The 21483-nt window shown below is 45.3% G+C and overlaps 1 protein-coding gene across 1 annotated transcript in view; it reads left to right on the forward strand.

The window, feature by feature from the left end:
• Positions 1-5211: 5211 nt before the first annotated feature.
• Positions 5212-21483, forward strand: part of LOC141101718 (prostaglandin reductase 1-like) — a 90765-nt gene continuing 74493 nt past the window's right edge. The window contains exon 1 of the mRNA XM_073591017.1: positions 5212-5291. The gene's annotated coding sequence lies outside the window, so the exon portion shown is untranslated. The remainder of the gene's footprint in view (positions 5292-21483) is intronic.

Consider the following 21483-nt stretch of genomic DNA (forward strand, 5'->3'; position numbering starts at 1 on the left):
TAACTGAATCAACTGCCTGCCTGAAGTACAGCAAGAACGGTCTGCAGTGAGATCTAGCTAACTGAATAAACTGCCTGCTCAAAGTAAATGAAATGGCACACACTCTCTCTCTCTATCTATCTCTCTCTCCGCCAGCAACACACTACACAGGGCCGACGTGCTGGCGGCCTTATATAGTGTGGGGTGTGTACTTAACCCCCTGAGCCATAATTGGCCAAAGACACCCTGCCTTTGGTCAATTATGACTCTGTTTGCTTACGGCGCTGTGATTGGCCAAAGCATGCAGGTCATAGTGCATGCTTGGCCAATCATCAGCCAGCAATGCACTGCGATGACGCAGTGCATTATGGGCTGTGACGCGCCACTTGAATTTGGTGCGAACGGCCCATAATGTTTGATCTTTGTCGAATGATCGAACAGCCGATGTTCGAGTCGAACTCATGTTCGACTCGAACAGTAAGCCCATTCCTACTTATGATCATGACGCTTCCAACGTCTGGGTGATAGCTTCATTTATTTTTAAAAAGGACCTCCAATGTGGATGTTGTGCCCATAAAGATGAGCAGGAGGCAAAAGGATAGCAACCAGAATTGCCTGTAGGTGCCATGGAGCTGATCTTTTCCTATTACTGACTTGCCACTGTGTCTCTCTTGGTAGAGGTGAGGGCTTTGCTTTCTCATATCAGAGCTGCCTCCCTAATGGCTGGTTATCTGATGACTGGGGAAGCGGGGAAGGTATTCACTAGACGCCACATGAGAGGTGAAGGAAACACTTATCCAACAAATTAATGAAGAAGCAGGGAGATCCTTGCACTGCAGATCCTCAGGTACAACTCTCTTTTTAGCAGGGAGAACAGTGAGTGTCACAATAGTGACATCCCAAAATCTCATGAAACTAGTGTCAGGGCTGGGCTCAGCCCTTCCTTCTCTGAGCTGGCCGCTAATTGCCAGCTGCTATCTCTCCACAGTGACCCACCTGTTGATGATATCCTGCTCGTCAGTCCTGCCTACTAAGCCGTCCAGTCCAGATGATCTCTGCCTTCACCTTGGTCACATCTCTAGAGACACTCTCCTGTGTTCCTGTTAAAGACTTGCTCGGCTGAACATTCCTTCTGGCTCGAGATCCCGCTTGCTGTTCTCTTACGCTGTTCTCTGGCTCCCTGACGTTTTGGCTTGTCTGACTATCCGTTCCGGTTCCAAAACTCTGGCTATGTTTTGACTACGTTTACATTTTCTTGTTATTATTATTAAACAAGTGTGATTTAACTGTATTTCTGTGTCAGTCTGATTCATGGTTTCTGACAGTAGACGAAGGCCATAAATTCAGAAGATGCAGGCAATCCACTTGTTGGTAATATTTTTTCTAGATTGGATGAGCAGGATCACCGCATGGATCAGTTTGCCATGGCGTTACAAATGCTCCTCGGTTGCACGGCTGACCTGGAATCTCCCACTGTGGCTGCTCCGGTACAACCTGTGTTGCAGGCTGTCCCTGCTGCTGCTCCAGTCTCTGTGAAGGCACCCGCCTTGAGTATTACCTCTATAAGAGGTATGTCTGGTTCAGCTTCGCTTCCCCAGTGATTTGGGGATGATCCAGTCCAATGCAAAGGGTTTCTCAACCAGGTTTAGATATACTTTGAGATGCTGCCCCAGGTGTTTCCCACGGATAGGAGCAAAGTAGGTTTCATGATATCTTTGCTTTCTGAGACAGCCTTGGCCTGGGCAAACCCTCTATGGGAGACGCAAAAACCTGTTGTCTTGAGTTACCCTGAGTTTGTGGTTTCTTTTAAAAGGGTATTTGACGTCCCCGCACACTCCGCTTCTGCTGCCAAGTGCCTCATGTCCATCAAACAGAGTACAAGAACTGTTGAAGATTACACCAATGAGGCCCTCATGGCTGCTTTTTCTCATGGTCTCTCGGATACCATCAAGGATGAGATAGCAGCCCGAGATACACCCACTGAGCTGGAGAAGTTGATCACGTTTGCCATCCTCATTGACTCCAGACTCAGAGAAAAACTCTCTTTTAAGGAGCGCTTGCGGAAGCCTCCTGTAGTCTCGGAGCTTTGCAGTCCCACCCTTGCCTCCCTCGCCTCCTGGTACAGATTCGGTCAGTGAAGGTGAACCCATGCACTTGGGCTTCACACGTCTCTCTGCGGATGAGCAAACCCTTAGGAGGGAGAGATTGTGCCTTTACTGTGGCCAGGCAGGTCACTTTTTGAAGTCTTGTCCTACCCGTCCAGGGAACGCCCGAAACCTTGAGGTCCTGTCATGGACAGACCTTAGGTGGCGTTGTTTTGTATCCAGTTATCCTGAAGGATAAGCCCCTGCTTTCGGTTACCCTTTCTTGGGCTGGGTCATCCGTTGAGATACAGGCTCTAATCGACTCTGGGGCTGCAGGCCTGTTCATTGATGGTGCCTTCGTATTGAAGCACTTGATTCCACTGCAGCTGCGTGACACTCCACTTGCCATTAAGGCTCTTGACGGGAGACCTCTACAGCCTGCCGATGTGACTCATGAGACTGTTCCGTTGTCCATGGCTGTAGGGGCTCTTCACCATGAGATAATCCAGTTCCAAGTTCTTTCCTCACCTGCGGAGTTCAATTACAAGATTGGTGACACAGAGCTTTTAGCAATCATTTTAGCCCTGAAAGAAGGGAGACATCTCCTCGTAGGTACCACTGTGCCGGTTCTCATTCTTACTGACCATAAGAGTCTCACATTCTTGTCTGAGGCTAAACGCCTCTCTCTCAGAAGGGCATGATGGGCTCTTTTCTTGTCTAGTTTCAATTACATTGTCTCATTCTTACCCGGTACTAAGAATGTAAGGGCTGACGCTTTGTCTCGAAAATTTACCTCCACTTCCAAGATGGAGTCGGTTCCGGTTCCTGTGATTCCTCCTGATCGTATTCTGGCTACGGTTTGCACCAGTCTCACTTCTCCTTTGGGTGACAAAATTCTTGCTGCTCAGGTCCATGCTCCTCCTGAGAAACCTTGTAACCGCTGCTTTGTCCCAGAGAGTCTCCGTACTGCCGTGCTTCAGACTTACCATTCTCCCAAGGCTGCTGGCCACCCTGGGAAGAATCAATTCTTTTGGGCCATTTCCCAACAATTCTGGTGGCCTAGTCTACGTGCTGATGTAACCGCCTTCGTAGCTGCCTGTTCCATGTGTGCTCAGGATAAGACTCCATGACACCTTCCAGTGGGCCTCCTACAACCCATACCCAATGGAGAGAGGCCCTGGACCCACCTGTCTATGGTTTTTATTGTGGAGTTACCCAACTCCCAGGGCAACACAGTTATCCTTATGGTGGTTGACCGGTTCTTGAAAATGTCTCATTGCATTCCACATAACAAGTTGCCTACTTCTAAGGAACTGACTTCCATATTTGCTCGGGAGATCTTTCGCTTACATGGGCTACCCAAAGTGATTGTCTCGGACAGGGGTAGTTAGTTTGTGTCCCAGTTCTGGTGAGCCTTTTGTGCACAGTTGGGAATTCAGCTTGCTTTCTCCTCTGCGTATCACCCGCAGTCTAATGGGGCCGCAAAATGAGCCAATCAGTCCCTGGAGCAATTCCTATGTTGCTATATTTCTGACCATCATAACAACTGGTCAGACCTCTTACCGTGGGCAGAGTTCGCTCACAATAGTGCCTTGAATTCTGCTTCCCGATTGTCCCCGTTTATGGCGAACTATGTTTTCCAAACTTCCATGGTGCCTGACTCATTTGTTCCGCAGAGTATTCCTGCGTTAGAGGAGCATCTCCGTGGTCTTCGTTCCACTTGGGCACAAGTCAAGGAGGCTTTGCGACATTCTAAAGATAGGTACAGACTCCATGCCTGCACCTTCCTACCAGGTTGGGGACAGTTCTGGCTGTCATCTTGCAACCTCCAACTTCGTGTTCCCGCTCTGAAGTTCGCACCTCGGTTTATTGGGCCTTTCCGTATTCTTCGCAGGATTAACCCAGTGGCTTACGCATTAGACCTTCCTTCTAATATGCGTATCTCAAATGTATTTCATGTCTCCTTATTAAAACCTTTGGTCTGCAACCGCTTTACTACCTCGGTGCCTCGTCCTCACCCTGTACAGGTTGAGAACCACGAGGAGTATGAAGTACAGTCCATTGTTGACTCCCGTAGGTTCCGTGGGCGCATACAGTACCTGGAGCATTGGAAAGGGTACAGTCCGGAGGAACACTCTTGGGTCTCATCCTCGGACGTACATGCCCCTGTCCTCACCTGTTGATGATATCCTGCTCATCAGTCCTGCCTACTTAAGCCGTCCAGTCCAGATGATCTCTGCCTTCGCCTTGGTCGCATCTCTAGAGATGCTCTCCTGTGTTCCTGTTAAAGATTAGTTTGGCAGACATTCCTTCTGGCTCCAGATCCTGCTTGCTGTTCTACTACGCTGTTCTCTGGCTCCCTGACGTTTTGGCTTGTCTGACTATCCATTCCGACTCCTGAACTCTGGCTATGTTTTGACTATGTTTACCTTTTTATTATTATCATTATTATTATTATTAAATAAGTGTGATTTAACTGTACTTCTGTCTCAGTGTGATTCATTGTTTCTGACAACTAGTCAGAGGCAGCATTTGAGACAAAAAGCATATTTTTCAGGGAACTGCATAGGTACATTTCCCATTTCTAAATGCTTTCCTAAATGATGGGAAATAATTCCATCAGATCCAGTTGAATCAAGACCATTCTCAACAAGAGTTAAAGCTCTAAAGCAGTTATAGTTTTTGTAGCTCCTGCCTACAGTTCATAATCATGAATGTTCTTTGCAGAATTCTAATCAACGCTACCATGGATATCTGAGTAATAAGTACAATGTCCATTTCCAAAGCTATTACCTGCAGTTCCAGTTTATAACCTTTCTTTAAATATAGGGAGGGAGATTTATCTTATTAAGCTACATATATATTGCATTAGTACCTTTAATAAATAATCGATTATAGAAGCCATATTTCATTTTTTGGCCCAGCAAAAACGCCTTCGGCCATTTGTAAATATAGAACTATAAATTGCATTCAAGTTGTTTCCAACTCTGCTTGTTTTTTCACACAAAGGCTGAGTGGATTTTTTTTACCTCCCCTTTCTGTCCCTCCATCCCACATATTTGCGTCTTTGTTAAACTCCTAAGAAAAGACAGAGATGTAAAGGAGGGGGAGGGTAGATGGTTGAGTGACGGGTAAGTATTAGCGTAAAGTGTGAACATGCGGAAACAAAGTCTCATGCTGAAGAGCAGAGGAATATATCTACCTAGCAAAAATAAATCTGCCATTAAGGTAAATATTGTCCTACATTGTACAATATAAATCTAAGCTTGAACATGATAAAGAATTGCTGCTTGAGCATTATTGCAGGCAAAATCTTGATTGACATCTTACATGCATTATATCAATATGAAAATGTACCATTCTAGCTTATTTACAAAAACAAAAAATGTTTTCATTTTGTTGTTTTTTTTGTGCACATTTTTTAACAGAATTTCCTACGACAATGGCATTGCTTACATGATTGCACATTAGCTTTTGAAGGAAAACTTTTATAATATGCATATATATATAATATGCATTTGTGCAGCCTTTCAGTAACATGATCCGTCATCAGGAAGTTTCTTCCAAGCGTCTTTTTTAAAATGAAATAAGAGGTGCAGGAGGTACATTGAGTTTTGTCTCTTTTTACCAGCAACTTTACACTTTACTGCTAAGTCCATCTACACAACTGATAAACAATCAAATAAGCAATTAAAACTTATGAAAAAAAAAAAAAAAAACAGGCTGAGGTGCCCAAGAGGAACTGGGGTTTAAGCTTATGTAAATCCCAGCAAAAATATGTATTTGATAATCACATTTGTACAAGTACCTGAGTCCTTTTTTAATTTAATAAATGCATTTCCAATACTTGTGTGGTGCTACATTTACTGTAATATCTACAAAGTACAGCAATAGGGAACTTGTCTCAACTTATCAGACAAAAATGACACTGCATCTGTTTTTTTTGTGTAGCAATTACCCCCGAAGGAGCTGCTGATATTGATCGGGCCTGTTCTCTGATCTTTTACACCCCTTCTAGATTTGTTTCAATCCCCATGACACAGCTGTAGTGCAGTGTTGTAATGATGCTAATACAAATTATAGTTCAATATATATATATATATATATATATATATATATATATATATATATACTACAATTATATATCTTTACCTGGGTGCTTGGTGCTCCGCCTACAGGAGAAAAACAACATTGCACACAAGAATTTGTGGTTAACCAAAATTACTTCTTTTACTAAGTGATATTAAAAGTAATTACAACAACTATGCAGTCACACAAACGTAGTGTGAAAGCACAGTGGATACTCACAACAATCTTAGTACACAAATATACGCATATATATATATATATATATGATTGTCTTGAATAGATCCCCTCTTAGCGTGTCTCCAGGTGGGACTAGTGTTCAAAGTGAAATTGGCGTAACTCCGGACACCTTCCCACCTCCAGCACACTGTAGCAAGCGCAAAGACACAGGAATATAAATACTCTACAATATAGACACTAGGGAGCTCCCCCTGCTTTAACAGTACAGTCACTCTCTTTTATGACTAAATGCGGAGCCCAGCGATAGAAAAAATAGTCCTGTGATCTTCAGTCTTCTGCTAGCTATGAAAATCAATATTTGTAATCCACAAGGTTTCCCTTTGGCCAATTGCTCAGTGCAAGGTGGTGCACAAAAGAAATTAGAATCAGGCAAATTGATTGAATACTCTTACTTGAAAGGAACAAACATCCAATATCAATTCCTGTATGTAGAAATCTGATTGTAAGTCTGTGCAAATGTGATTTTTCCCAATTGAATTGTTCTGTGGGACTAACACTCTGTAACAACTCTGAATGTGTGTAGTGTGGAACAAACTTCTGGGCGTTAGCCCTCTCACCGCACTGTATCCGGACAGATGGGTGTCTCCGCTCCGCAAGTTCTCAGTCTGTATGGAGTTGCAATCATGCCGTTACACTGTTCCGCTTATTGATGACCGGGAGTCCTTGGTTACCTCCCTCACAGGTCCCGATCACTTCTGTTGCTCCATGTGATCGATGGCAGGATCACTGGCTGCTGTTCCGCTTCTTCACAGCCTTTTTATAGTCTTCCCACAATGCAGTTCTTCACTCTGAGATTTGTGGGAGTCACTGAGCATTGTGGATAGGTCAAGTGAATGTCCAGATGTAAACAAACAAAAATACTTCCATGTCAAACTTCTGAACAATAAAAGAAATACAAAGGTGCTGTAATTATATATTTTGGCCGCTAGATGGCACCATACACCAACTTATTAACCTTACAGCATCACATATAACTAGAAACAAAAATTGTCAGCGCTACATACTCCCCCTGCTTTGAGTCTTTGGTCCCTAAAGATGTGCAAGACCCTATTTCTGTTACACATTTTAGCCTCTAGGCGAACACACAAGACAGACAGAGGAACCTCCCACCAATTCTCAGGTGTTGGGAAACTATTCTGTGTACCCATAACTGTCACCTGGCTATCAGATACAGATGTGTCAAGGGGTGAAATGGGGCTCTCTCCTTCTAAATTGACAGAGGAAGAACTAAGCTCTTCGACATTCCTTTTACTGGTGACTTTAGCTACTTCAGAACACTCGCCCAGTGTATCATATGTCAGTCTTTTTGGTGGGCGAATGTCCCTCTTTCCTCTTTGTTTCTTTGGTGTGTCCACTATTTCTGGGCAAACACTATTTTCTTCCATTACCAACCTCGGTTCCTCAAAGTCAATGGGAGACAAACACTCTTCAGAACGTTCAAACAATGGTACAAACTCTGGAGCTTCTGGCCTAAGGGCCTCACTATCCTCTCTGTCTGGAATGAAACACTCTTTTCAACATCTGATGTATCAGGCGACCACAACCAGCTGATGTCCATGTCTTCCTCCACATTATCCTCAGTTATCACTGATCCAGGCTGGGACCTAGTTACAGGCCGACGTGCAGTCATGGATGTAGATAATAACTCCTCCCGGAGATTATCCTGACTGCCTCGGTGAGGGGTAAGAGGTGATTCCGATGCCAAGTCTTAACTGGTCCAGCACTTCCTTCCGGTTTAATTTCAAACACTGGGAGCCCTGGAAGTTGTCTACATACAACATATGGCTGCGACCTCCAGCGATTAGCCAGCTTGTGTTTCCCTGGAATACCTAGATTTCTTAATAAGACTCGGTCGCCAGGTTGTAGATCTTGAATCCTTACTTTGAGGTCAAAGTTCCATTTATTTCTACTCCCTCTGCTTTTGGACATAGCCCGAGCCTTCTCATAAGAAATCTTCAGACTCCTGTGCAACCTATTGGCATACCCTCGATGAGAGGTCTCTGAAGTGTGGTCCAGAGAAGTTCCGAAAGCTAAGTCAACTGGTAGTCTGGCCTCTTGTCCAAACATCAACCGATAGGGTGAATATCCTGTGACATCACTCTTAGTGCTATTATACGCATGTACCAGGGCAGTAATGTGCTTGCTCCAGTTGGGTTTTTGTTCAGCGGTTAGAGTCCCCAACATATTGAGAAGGGTTCTGTTAAACCTCTCCGGCTGAGGATCTCCTTGTGGGTGATAAGAGGTAGTTCTAGACTTCTGAATTCCCAATAGATCCAACAACCTCCTGATGAGCGTACTCTCAAAGTCTCTGCCCTGATCTGAGTGGATCCTCTGTGGTAAGCCATAATGGATAAAAAACTTTTCCACTAGTGTCTTCGCCACTGTGACTGCCTTTTGATCCTTAGTGGAGAAGGCCTGAGCATACCTGGTAAAATGGTCAGTGACTACCAAGATATTTCCTTGTCCACTCAAGTCGGATTCTAGACAGAGGAAATCTATCCATTGGAGCAGCTCGCTGAGGCAAAGTCTTTCTCTGTATACACCTATGGCAGGAGTGACAGTAACTCTCCACTTCTGTCCTCATGTAAGGCCAATAGAATCTATCTCTTATTAGTTGAAGAGTTCTTTCTGACCCCAGATGGCCATGATTAGGGATGAGCCGAACACCCCCCTGTTCGGTTCGCACTAGAACATGTGAACAGGAAAAAAGTTAGCTCGAACACGCGAACACCGTTAAAGTCTATGGGACACAAACACGAATAATCAAAAGTGCTAATTTTAAAGGCTTATATGCAAGTTATTGTCATAAAAAGTGTTTGGGGACCTGGGTCCTGCCCCAGGGGACATGGATCAATGCAAAAAAAACTTTTAAAAATGGCCGTTTTTTCAGGAGCAGTGATTTTAATAATGCTTAAAGTCAAACAATAAAAGTGTAATATTCATTTAAATTTCGTAGCTGGGGGGTGTCTATAGTATGCCTGTAAAGGGGCGCATGTTTCCCGTGTTTAGAACAGTCTGACAGCAAAATGACATTTCAAAGGAAAAAAGACATTTAAAACTACTAGCGGCTATTGCATTGCCGGTCCGACAATACACATAGAAGTTCATTGATAAAAACGGCATGGGAATTCCCCACAGGGGAACCCCGAACCAAAATTTAAAAAAAAAAATGACGTGGGGGTCCCCCTAAATTCTATACCAGGCCCTTCAGGTCTGGTATGGATTTTAAGGGGAACCCAGCGCCGAAAAAAAAAAAATGGCGTGGGGTCCCCCCAAAAACCCATACCAGACCCTTATCCGAGCACGCAAACTGGCAGGCCGCAGGAAAAGAGGGGTGAGAGTGAATGCCCCCCCCTCCTGAACCATACCAGGCCACATGCCCTCAACATTGGGAGGGTGCTTTGGGGTAGCCCCCCAAAACACCTTGTCCCCATGTTGATGAGGACAAGGGCCTCATCCCACAACCCTGGCCGGTGGTTGTGGGGGTCTGCAGGCGGGGGGCTTATCGGAATCTGGAAGCCCCCTTTAACAAGGGGACCCCCAGATCCCGGCCCCCCCCTGTGTGAAATGGTAAGGGGGTACAAAAGTACCCCTACCATTTCACTAAAAAACTGTCAAAAATGTTAAAAATGATAAGGTAGGTTACCATTTCACACAGGGGGGGGCCGGGATCTAGGGTCCCCTTGTTAAAGGGGGCTTCCAGATTCCGATAAGCCCCCCGCCCGCAGACCCCCACAACCACCGGCCAGGGTTGTGGGGATGAGGCCCTTGTCCTCATCAACATGGGGACAAGGTGTTTTGGGGGGCTACCCCAAAGCACCCTCCCAATGTTGAGGGCATGTGGCCTGGTACGGTTCAGGAGGGGGGGCCGCTCTCTCGCCCCCCTCTTTTCCTGCGGCCTGCCAGGTTGCGTGCTCGGATAAGGGTCTGGTATGGATTTTTTGGGGGACCCCACGCCATTTTTTGTTTTTTTTTCTGGCACGGGGTTCCCCTTAGGGGACCCCCACGTCATTTTTTTTTTTAATTTTGGCCGGGGTTCCCCTTAATATCTATACCAGACCTGAAGGGCCTGGTATGGAATTTAGGGGGACCCCCACGTCATTTTTTTTTTTTAATTTTGGTTCGGGGTTCCCCTGTGGGGAATTCCCATGCCATTTTTATCAATGAACTTCTATGTGTATTGTCGGACCGGCAATGCAATAGCCGCGAGTAGTTTTAAATGGCTTTTTTCCTTTGAAATGTCATTTTGCTGTCAGACTGTTCTAAACACGGGAAACATGCGCCCCTTTACAGGCATACTATAGACACCCCCCAGGTACGAAATTTAAAGGGATATTACACTTTTATTGTTTGACTTTAAGCATTATTAAAATCACTGCTCCTGAAAAAACGTCCGTTTTTAAAAGTTTTTTTTGCATTGATCCATGTCCCCTGGGGCAAGACCCAGGTCCCCAAACACTTTTTATGACAATAACTTGCATATAAACCTTTAAAATTAGCACTTTTGATTTCTCCTATAGACTTTTAAAGGGTGTTCCGCGGCAAATGAACACCCCAAATTGTTCGCTATTCAGCAAACTTGCGAACAGCCAATGTTCGAGTCGAACATGAGTTCGATTTGAACTCGAAGCTCATCCCTAGCCATGATGATCATGCAAAGCAATTAGCACTCTCTCCCTATGTTTCTCTGACAGAAACAGTTGCCATTTCTCCTCAAGATCTTCAGTGGGGCCCCTTCGGTAGACCACCCCTTGTTGTAATAGCAAACGACTCCACTCCTTGTGCAGCAAGTGAGCTTCCCTTCGAGTGCTCTTGAGCAGTAAGTCAGGGCGCTGACTCTCCAAAGTCTCCAGTACCAATCTACAGAGTGGATCTTCCTGTTGGTCTCTCTGAAGGTCTTTTCTTGATAACTTAGGTAAACCTTCCTCTGCAATCTGAGAGACATTACAGTAACACTTGGGTACCCCTGCTGTAGTCACTCCAACCTCTTCAGCTCTGGCTCCACCCTTCTCCTGCCGCTCCGCTCCTTCACAAAGGGCTCTTACCCCTTCTGGGGCAAGCTGAGTCCAATCTTATTGAGGGCTCAGGTGACAGTGGGGTCTTCTTAACAACGCATCTGCATCCCTGTTACCCACTCCCGGCCTGTATTTCAGGCTGAAGGTAAATGCTGAAAGGGCAGCCAACCGCCTGTGGCATCTAACTTTGCGGTGGTGAGTAAGTATGTGAGGGGGTTGTTGTCTGTTTTGACCACAAACTCTGCACCTCAGCTTGTCCACCACGACCCACTTCAAGGCCAGAAATTCAAGTTTGTGAGTAGGGTAGTTCTTCTCAGCAGGGGCTAGACTTCTGCTCACGTAAGCAATGGGTCTTAAGTGCCCATCATGTTCCTGGTAAAGCACCCCACTGAGCCAATCTCGGCTGGCATCCACGTGCAGTTCATAGGGCTTGGCAGGATCCGCATAAGCCAAAACCGGAGCAGTGATAAGGCTCCACTTCAACTGTCTGAATGTCTCTTCACATTGCGGAGTCCACTGATCCTGAATAGACTCCTTCTTCATCCTGGGCCCTATGATATCGTCCAAATAAACTAGCACCTCAATCAAGTTCATGTCGCCTACCGTCTTCTCCATTAGCCGCTGAAAAGTGGCCAGGCCCCAGACAGGCCTTGAGGCATCTGGTTGAATTCATAGAACCCCACGGGGGTGATGAAGGTAGTTTTTTCTCTTCAGGACTCATGGGGATCTGATAATAACCACTCTTCAAGTCTAACACACTGAACCACTTCGCCCCTGACAGGCTCTGTAAGGCATCTTCTATACGAGGGGTAATGTACTGATCGGGAATGGTCCGTTGGTTCAGTGTCCTATAGTCGATACACAGCCGTAACGACCCATTCTTTTTCCTCACTACCACTATCGGGGAGGCATATGGACTCCTGGATTCCCTGATAATCCCAGTCCTTTTCAGCTCAGCCAGCTGTTCTCGGAGGTCCTCAAGATCTCCCAATAAGATCCTCCTGACCCTTTCTCGAAAAGGTTTGTCTTCCTCCAGTCGGATCCTGTGTTCAGCGCTCTTGGCATACCCCACATCGAACTCACTTTTTGAAAAAGCCCCTTTCCATCTCATGAGCTGGGCTTTGGCCCTCTCCATCCAAGCTGGGGGAAGAGAGGTGTTTTTCGGATAGAAGTCTTCTAGGAGAATTTCCCCCTCTGGTTCTCTTTCAATATCACATGGCGAGACCGGGGTCGCTTGATTTGCCTGTCCAAGCAGCATCCTTGCTGCTATCTTCACAGGCAAAGCTGTCTTGTTTCGAACATTGACCGAGACCCTCCCTCTGCTTCTCTTGAGCGCCTTGGTTGATAACACTTTTGGGATTATTTCTAGACCGATATCTTCTTCTTGAGTGTCTGTCTCCAAGATAATAAAAGGACCAGGCTGTCTCCAGCTCAACTTGACAGAAGCTTTCAAACATATCACTTCACCCGGTAGTAACAGTTCTTCACCCCGGTCTAAACGCCAAATCTTTCCCACTCCTTCAGGTGGGGCCTTCTGCTCGTGTGCTATATTCTTGTACACTTGGGTTAACATCGGGTGTACCTTCATGGTCGAAGTACTTTCCTTCCGCACAAGCGGTGTCAGAAGCCTTCTAACCAGATCAATATTTGTTCCGATGATAAGGGAGCTTCTGAGAGCCCCTGGGGGGTGAGGACACACTACCGCTAGGGTGTCAAAGGTCTCCGCCTTTCCAGCCACACTCGGGTCAAAGGTGAGTTTGATAGGGATATACTCCTTGTAAGGGAAGTTCTGGGTACCCAGGCCCCATATCTCCAATTCTTCTGACTTTTGCAGGGACAAATGTTTGAGATGCTTCTCATAAAAATCTTTGTATAATAAAGTCACTTGGGCTCCAGTATCCAGAAGTGCTTTGGCGTAGATTCCTTCCACCTGGATTGGGATGATCGGGGAGGGTCCTAATAGCTTGAGAGGAAATCCACAAGGATTGTTTGGCTTAATCTGCTTGCTAGTGCGTATCTTGATTCCTCATTTCCATGGGCATTTGCTCAACTTCGTTCTCTCTCTTATCCTCAGAACTTGGTTTATCTGGGTTTTATTGGAGTTGGCGGCTGTTACAGGGCACCCAGTTGACTACTTTACTGGGGCCCTTTGAAGTTTTCTGACGGCTTTTGACTAGCCTAGCCTCTGCCTAGCCCCTCCGTCAGGCGGAGTAAGGGATTTTTCGGTCAACAAAGCCATCATCTCCATTAACTGTGCCACCTGGGTCTTTAGGGGCTCGATCTGAGGATCATCATCCATTATACTAACTGTCCTGACTCCAACAGCGTGTTTTGTCTCTTGAGTCTTTTCCTTCTTCCTTTCCAGGATAGCTTCTTCTTCCCGTACAATCCGAATCAGGTCGGAATATTTCAATATGCCTCCGTCTTGACAAGTTCTTAACTGGAGCGTGATGGGGTCCAAAGGCTGGACACCCCTTAAAACTTGTTTAGCTCAAATCTCATCCACCTCACGAGGGTCTAGCCCCTTCTTCAACAAGATCTGGTGAATGACCTTGTCCAATCGTCTCATATATTCTGACAGTTTCTCCCCTGCTTCTTGATAGGTGTGTTCCAGTTGATAAATCAGGTCTGAGACCTTTTCAGTACGCACGAACACATCTTGCAGGATATCTAGGTAGTCTTGGGCTACACAGTTCTGTTTGCTGAGTTTCAAATTTCGGATAGCTTCTGAAGCAGGCCCTTTCAAACTTTCAGTAATCCGCTGTTTTTTGTGCATTTCAGGGATGTCCCACTCATCCTAAGCTTGCGTGGTCTGCTCTAACCACTCTTCGAAGGTGTCCTCCTCTGAGGGTACAGGCCGTCGACCCGAGAAAATACCCAGTTTTAGGTACCCAGTCCCTGAGTATGTTGGGTTTCCTTTTTTGGCATTGAGACACAAAGTTCCCCAGGGCTGTGAAAAGTTCTGGTTCAATTGCAGCCGGAACTGACTGTGAGGGAACTTCAACTTTGGCTGATCTCATCTATGGGAGGGCGGTAAGACTCTCCCCCTGTGCCCCTGGGTGGGTCAGATAGAATCTTGTCTTATCAGTCAGTTCAACACTTGTCCCCTTGAACTTTTCTGGAACTCCCCTTCTCCTTTCTAATAATGCGTAAGTGCGGAATGTCTCATGATCCGTTCTGACTGCGACCCCCTTGGCTCTTTGCTCTGGGGACAGTGTCTTTACCACTCGGTTAATGTGTTCTTTCTCCCAGACATCTCCCCAGAGCTCCATTGCCACGCTCGCTTCTGAGCGGGTGCCTTCTGCCTCACACCACTGCGCCACAGTGGGGGGATCCATTCTATGATTCCTAAGAGGGTGCTTGACTTCAGAGAGGCAGTTATCCTGGATGAGCCCCCACATGTAGCAATTACCCCCGAAGGAGCTGCTGATATTGATCGGGCCTATTCTCTGATCTTTTACACCCCTTCTAGATCTGTTTCAATCCCCTTGACACAGCTGTAGTGCAGTGTTGTAATGATGCTAATACAAATTATAGTTATATATATATATATATATATATATATATATATATATATATATATATATATATATATATATATATATATAGATCTCTCTTTACCTGGGTGCTTGGTGCTCCACCTACAGGAAAAAAACAACACTGCACACAAGAATTTGTGGTTAACCAAAATTACTTCTTTTACTGAAGTGGTATTACAAGTAATTACAACAACTATGCGGTCACACAAACATAGTGTAAAAGCACAATGGATACTCACAACAATCTTAGTACACAAATATACGCATATATATATGATTGTCTTGAATAGATCCCCTCTTAGCGTGTCTGCAGGTGGGACTAGTGTTCAAAGTGAAATTGGCATAACTCCGGACACCTTCCCACCTCCAGCACACTGTAGCAAGCGCAAAGACACAGGAATATAAATACTCTACAATATAGACACTAGGGAGCTCCCCCTGCTTTGACAGTACAGTCACTCTCTTTTATGACTAAATGCGGAGCCCCGTGATAGAAAAAATAGTCCTGTGGTCTTCAGTCTTCTGCTAGCTAAGAAAATCAATATTTGTAATCCACAAGGTTTCCCTTTGGCCAATTGCTCAGTGCAAGGTGGTGCACAAAAGTAATTAGAATCAGGCAAATTGATTGAATACTCTTACTTGAAAGGAACAAACATCCAGTATAAATTCCTGTATGTAGAAATCTGATTGTAAGTCTGTGCAAATGTGATTTTTCCCAATTGAATTGTTCCGTGGGACTATCAGTCCCAGCAACACTCTGTAACAACTCTGAATGTGTGTAGTGTGGAACAAACTTCCGGGTGTTAGCCCTCTCACTGCACTGGATCCGGACAGATGGGTGTCTCCGCTCCGCAGGTTCTCAGTCTGTATGGAGTTGCAATCATGCCGTTACACTGTTCCGCTTATTGATGACCGGGAGTCCTCGGTTACCTCCCTCACAGGTCTCCGGAACGATCACTTCTGCTGCTCCAGCACACTGTGATTGATGGCAGGATCACTGGCTGCTGTTCCGCTTCTTCACAGGATAGGCTGCAACCCTGTGGGACACACACACCCACAGAGTCCTGCTGCCGGCCATGCGTCCCAGGAACAAGAGACCTAAGATGGCCCCTCCCAGCCTTTTTATAGTCTTCCCACAATGCAGTTCTTCACCCTGAGATTTGTGGGAGTCACTGAGCATTATGGGTAGGTCAAGTGAATGTCCAGATGTAAACAAACAAAAAAACTTCCATGTCAAACTTCTGAACAATAAAAGAAATACAAAGGTGCTGTAATTATATAATTTGGCCACTAGATGGCACCATACACCAACTTATTAACCTTACAGCATCACATAACTAGAAACAAATATTGTCAGCGCTACACTTGGTATCACTGATTGACCTTATGGTATATGAGAATAGAAAACGCTTTCATATTTAACCTTCTCCAAGACTACTGTTACGCAGATTTACTTAAGGAGTTGAGAATATTACCTCAAAAGATTATGTGAATTTTCACTTTCATTATTCAATAATGTACAAAAAAAAAAAACAACACATCGGTAGATATGTGTACTTAACCACTTCAGCCCCCTTCCTGACCTGAGCATTTTTTGCGATCCGGCACTGCGTCGCTTTAGCAATTGCACGATTGTGCGACGCTGTACCCAAACAAACTTGACGTCCTTTTTTTCCCACAAATAGAGCTTTCTTTTGGTGGTATTCGATCACCTCTGCATTTTTTATTTTTTGCACTATAAACAAAAAAGAGCAACAATTTTGAAAAAAAAGCAATATTTTTTACTTTTTGCTATAATAAATATCCCCAAACATTTAAAAAAAAAAAACAATTTCTTCCACAGTTTAGGCCAATATGTATTTTTCTACATATTTTTGGTAAAAAAAAAATTGCAATAATGCTGCGTACACACGGTCGGAATTTAGATGTGACCTTGTTGTCGGAAATTCCGACTGTGTGTATGCCCCATCGGATATTTGTTGTCGGAATTTCCAACAACAAATGTTTGAGAGCAGGTTCTCAAATTTTCCGACAACAAACTTTGTTGTCGGAAATTCCGAGCGTGTGTACCCAAGTCCGACGCACAAAATTCCACGCATGATCGGAATCAAGCAGAAGAGCCGCACTGGCTATTGAACTTCATTTTTCTTGGCTCGACGTACGTGTTGTACGTCACCGCATTCTTGCCGATCGGTATTTCCGACAACATTTGTGTGACCGTGTGTATGCAAGACAAGTTTGAGCCAACGTAAATCAGAAAAAAATCCACAGTTTTGTTGTCGGAATGTCCGATCATGTGTACGCGGCATAAGTGTATATTGATTGGTTTGCGCAAAAGTTATCCTGTCTACAAAATAGGGGATAGATTTATGGTATTTTTAATTATATATATATTTTTTTTTTTTTTTTTTTTTTACTAGTAATGGCGGCAATCTGTGATTTTTATCATGACTGCGACATTGCGGCGGGCAGATCGGACACTTTTGACACTATTTTGGGACCATTAACATTTATATAGCAATCAGAGCTAAAAATAGCCACTGATTACTATATAAATATCGCTGGCAGGGAAGGGGTTAAATACTAGGGGGCAATCAAGGGGTTAAGTGTGTTACCTTGGCGTGTTCTAACTGTGGGGGGGATGGGCTCACTACAACATGACAAAGATCACTGCTCCTGATGACACGGAGCAGTAGCTCCCCGTCATGTTGCTAGGCAGAACAGGGAAATGCCTTGTTTACATAGGCATCTCCCCGTTCTGCCTCTCCTCAACGCAATCTAGGGCCGCTGGCGAACATCGAGTTCACAGGATCCACTGGCACTTTCCTGCAGCGCGCGGCACGTATGCGTCCGAATTTCAAGGGGACGTACGGGTATGCCCTTTTGCCTGCCCGTGCTATTCTGCCGACGTGAAGCGGCGTGCGGCGTTCGGCATGTGGTTAAAGTGAACTGGGATTTACTTTTCACATTATGGGATAAGTAGTAGGACTTGTAGTTTTGCAACAGCTGGAGGTCCGCTAATTGCATATCCCTGCCCTACATGCTATCTATGTCTGCTGTCTGGACAGTTAAAATTAGAGTGAGTGAAGAGCTCTTTTACTCTGACATCGATACAATTAAGGACAACACAATTCTGTGAATTATTTTGGTTACCTCGTGAAAAATAAAAAGAACTTTTTTCATCCTCATTGGTAACTGAGATGTCTAAAACACTGGCTGAGGCAACGCAGTCTGCCTGGAGAGACAAGCGTGCAAATACATGATATTATACATCTTTTCTGATGAAGCAGATTAAGAGAAATCTGTGAAGCAGCTACCACAATTCCACTTGTGATCATGTCAACATATTTGGAAGCAAAAGAGTTGCTTCTAGCAAATGGTTTAAAGATTGTCAGTATGGACAATATCTGTATGTTTATAATTCTATACACAGTTTGGGATATGTATTTTAAATTTGGTTTTACATTTTGTAAAATAAAGGTGATGTGTTTTATGATGCAATTTTTAGTCTTTGAAGTCATCATGATCTCGCAACTCCTTAAAAGTCCCTGCTTGTGAATACATTATACAATTTTCTTGTACAATTTTCCTTTGGATTTACCAAAACCATATGATATGAGGTCTAAGCACTTTCAATTTGTATGCAATCAGGCAGGCCCTTGCTATATATAATTGAAGGTCTAAAGGAAATTGAATAGGAAATTAGTATAATGTATGGCCAGCTTTAACTGGCAACAAGTAGTGTGGTTATCACAACATAACCGGCTACATCTGTCACTGTTGACTAGTCTTTCCTGCTTTTGTAAGGTCACTGGAGTTTCTTCCTATATTTTTCTTCAAGTTTCAGATTACTAAAGGTTCTTGTCTGGTTTTTCTGCATTATACAAATAACTACATATGTAATGTAAATAGATACTTTTTTTCCTAACTTTCAAACCGAACTGGATTTAATGCTTTTTACTACAGTAATTTTAGTGCTAAATGACATGGGCAATAACAATGTTGTGTTATTGGTTGAATTAAACTTTAGTTCATTCTAGGGAATAAAGTATGGAGTTAATGCCTGTAATGAGAGAATTTAGTATGCAAATTCCTTTTATTATTTCACATGCCTTTATTTCTTTTTTTGATAACATTCACATGTAGATTAAGCTGTCTAGCAAAAGTGACAGTTGCAACGGTCGGGATACACATAAACGCTAGTGGCTATTAAGGTTCATACAAAAGATATAAAAGCATGTTCCTGTAATCAACAGGTAATATAACTGTGTTAAAGGGGAGACTCAGAAAAACAAAAACTGCTGGGTTAATGCAAGTGACAGACTGTATCATATATTTAGGAATTACCTTTATTTGCTGTGAAACTGCTTAGCAGCAGCGATGAACTTGGGTTTGGTCTTTCATTTGGTCTGAACCCAAGTTCGTCTGAACTCGGAAGTTAGCCATCATTGCTGGGCCAATAATGAGCTCCAAACAAGAGATTCCCTATCCCACAGCTGACGTACACAAGGGATGAGGATGCTTGTGACATCAAGATATGGCCATGATGATGTAATTGATCTATATGGTTGTCATATTAGGTAAATAATGTCACATAGAAAGGTATGGGGCCAGTGGCATATGATGTTGTACACCAGCTGTGCATTCCTGGTGTAATGCGTTTTGCATACCAGCATCTCCCTGCACCTGGCTGGGTGGGAGATTCCCATCAGATGTCTGCCACAACAGCCCTGTCCCGGTCTGCTACTCAGCCCGGCAGGGCGGGAGATTCCCATCTGATGCCTGCTGCCACAGCATCTCCCCTGTCTGCTGCTTCGGCACCATCTCCCTGCACCCGGCAGGGCGGGAGATGCTCATGACAAGCCCGGGATGTGGGCTGCACTAGCCACGAGTCCTCCATCCGGGGTCTCCAGTTGCTCTCGATTCTGCTGTCCTTGGCCCCCCGGGCTCCTCAGGGCCGGTGACCGGACCTCCGCCCCTGGACCTCTCCTTCCGTCATCATCCTCCTGCCTCGCCAGCCTCCACCATCAAGGAGATGGATGCCACGGGCCTCTGCCGGCACCTCCCATGGACGATCCTACACCGGGCATTCCTCCTGGATCTGCTACTGGTCGCCCTTCTACGGTCATAAAATCTGTCCTGTCTCACATGGGAGTGTCGAGTCCAGCAGATTAGTTTGGGCTCCGTTGTGGGTGGCGCTTTGTGGGCGGTTTCGCCTACCGGCATGCACCTGTCAGAAGACATCAAGGACAGGATCTGGCGTCGCAAATGTATTGATTTTCTCGCCCTAGTCCCTCCCGACAGCGAGACGATCAATAAATCTCGTCGGGTTGACGTTGCGGCGCAGGGCGACAAATCAAAACAGCTTCCTCGGATGTTCGGGAACTGGTTGCAAAGGTTCTGTGCTTTGTGAGCGGTTCCCAGAGTTGGCTGCATCACTCTTTTACTACCTTGATCTTATTTGGGGTGCCTATAAAGTTTACGGGGGTCAGTGTTGGTTCCATTACGACACTCAGTTTCGCCAAAAAATGGCGTCAAGAAAGGAGTTCCATTTTGATTGTCAGGACGATAGCCTGTGGTTATTGCTCATGTGCCCCCACAGGACTTCGTCCTTTCAGTCCCCAGCCGGCGCTCTCTCTGGAGCGTCGGCCGCCCCCAAAAAAGGTTTATGCTGGCTGTTCAATGAGAGCCACTGTAAGTGGTACATCACGTGCTGTTTTAAGCATGAGTGCTCACTTTGCAGGGGTGCTCACCCAGCCAGCCGGTGTTTCCAGAAGGGAAAACAAGCACTTTCCTGGCCGGGGGCCAAGCCTGTACTTTCTAAACAGGAGGGCACCAGTGATCATCTCAGAGATGCTTCACTGGCTAGACTGGTACCCCCTTCATAGAGAGGCCTTGATCTTGAGAGACGGTTTGGACCATGGTTTTTGGATCTCCTTTACTCATTCCGACATGCCGACCATGGCATCTAATTTAAAAACTGCTGTTCAATTTGAGTCCGTGGTGGCGGAGAAGCTCCAGAAGGAATTGGATCTGGGGCGTATGGCGGGCACGTTTGATCTCCCCCCTTTCCACAACCTGAGGGTTTCCCCCCTCGGTGTGGTCCCAAAAAGGGCTGAGGGGAAATTCCGCCTTATCCACCACCTGTCTTATCCTTCTGGCTCCTCGGTCAATGACGGCATCGACAAGGAGGAATCCAGAGTCCACTACACCTCTTTTGAGAAGGCGCTTCACTTGATCAGGGCTGCTGGTCCATCGGCTTTGCTGGCCAAGCGGACATTGAGTCCGCCTTCTGCCTCCTCCCGGTCCACCTGGAGGAGGCAGAAGGCGGACACGTGCCTTCCCATTGCCTGTGCCATATTGTGTTATTTCTTTGAACTCTTCAGTAGTTTCCTTGAATGGGTAGTTGTCTAGGCGGCTGGTTCGCATTCTGTGTGCACTACTTGGATGACTTCCTATTCATCGGCCCAGCTGACAGTGGTCAGTGTTAGCAGCTCCTGTCTGTTTTTCAGGACACCTGCGAGTGGTTTGCCATTCTGC

This window comes from Aquarana catesbeiana, linkage group LG01 (genome assembly GCF_042186555.1).
Source record: "Aquarana catesbeiana isolate 2022-GZ linkage group LG01, ASM4218655v1, whole genome shotgun sequence".
Lineage (NCBI taxonomy): Eukaryota > Metazoa > Chordata > Amphibia > Anura > Ranidae > Aquarana > Aquarana catesbeiana.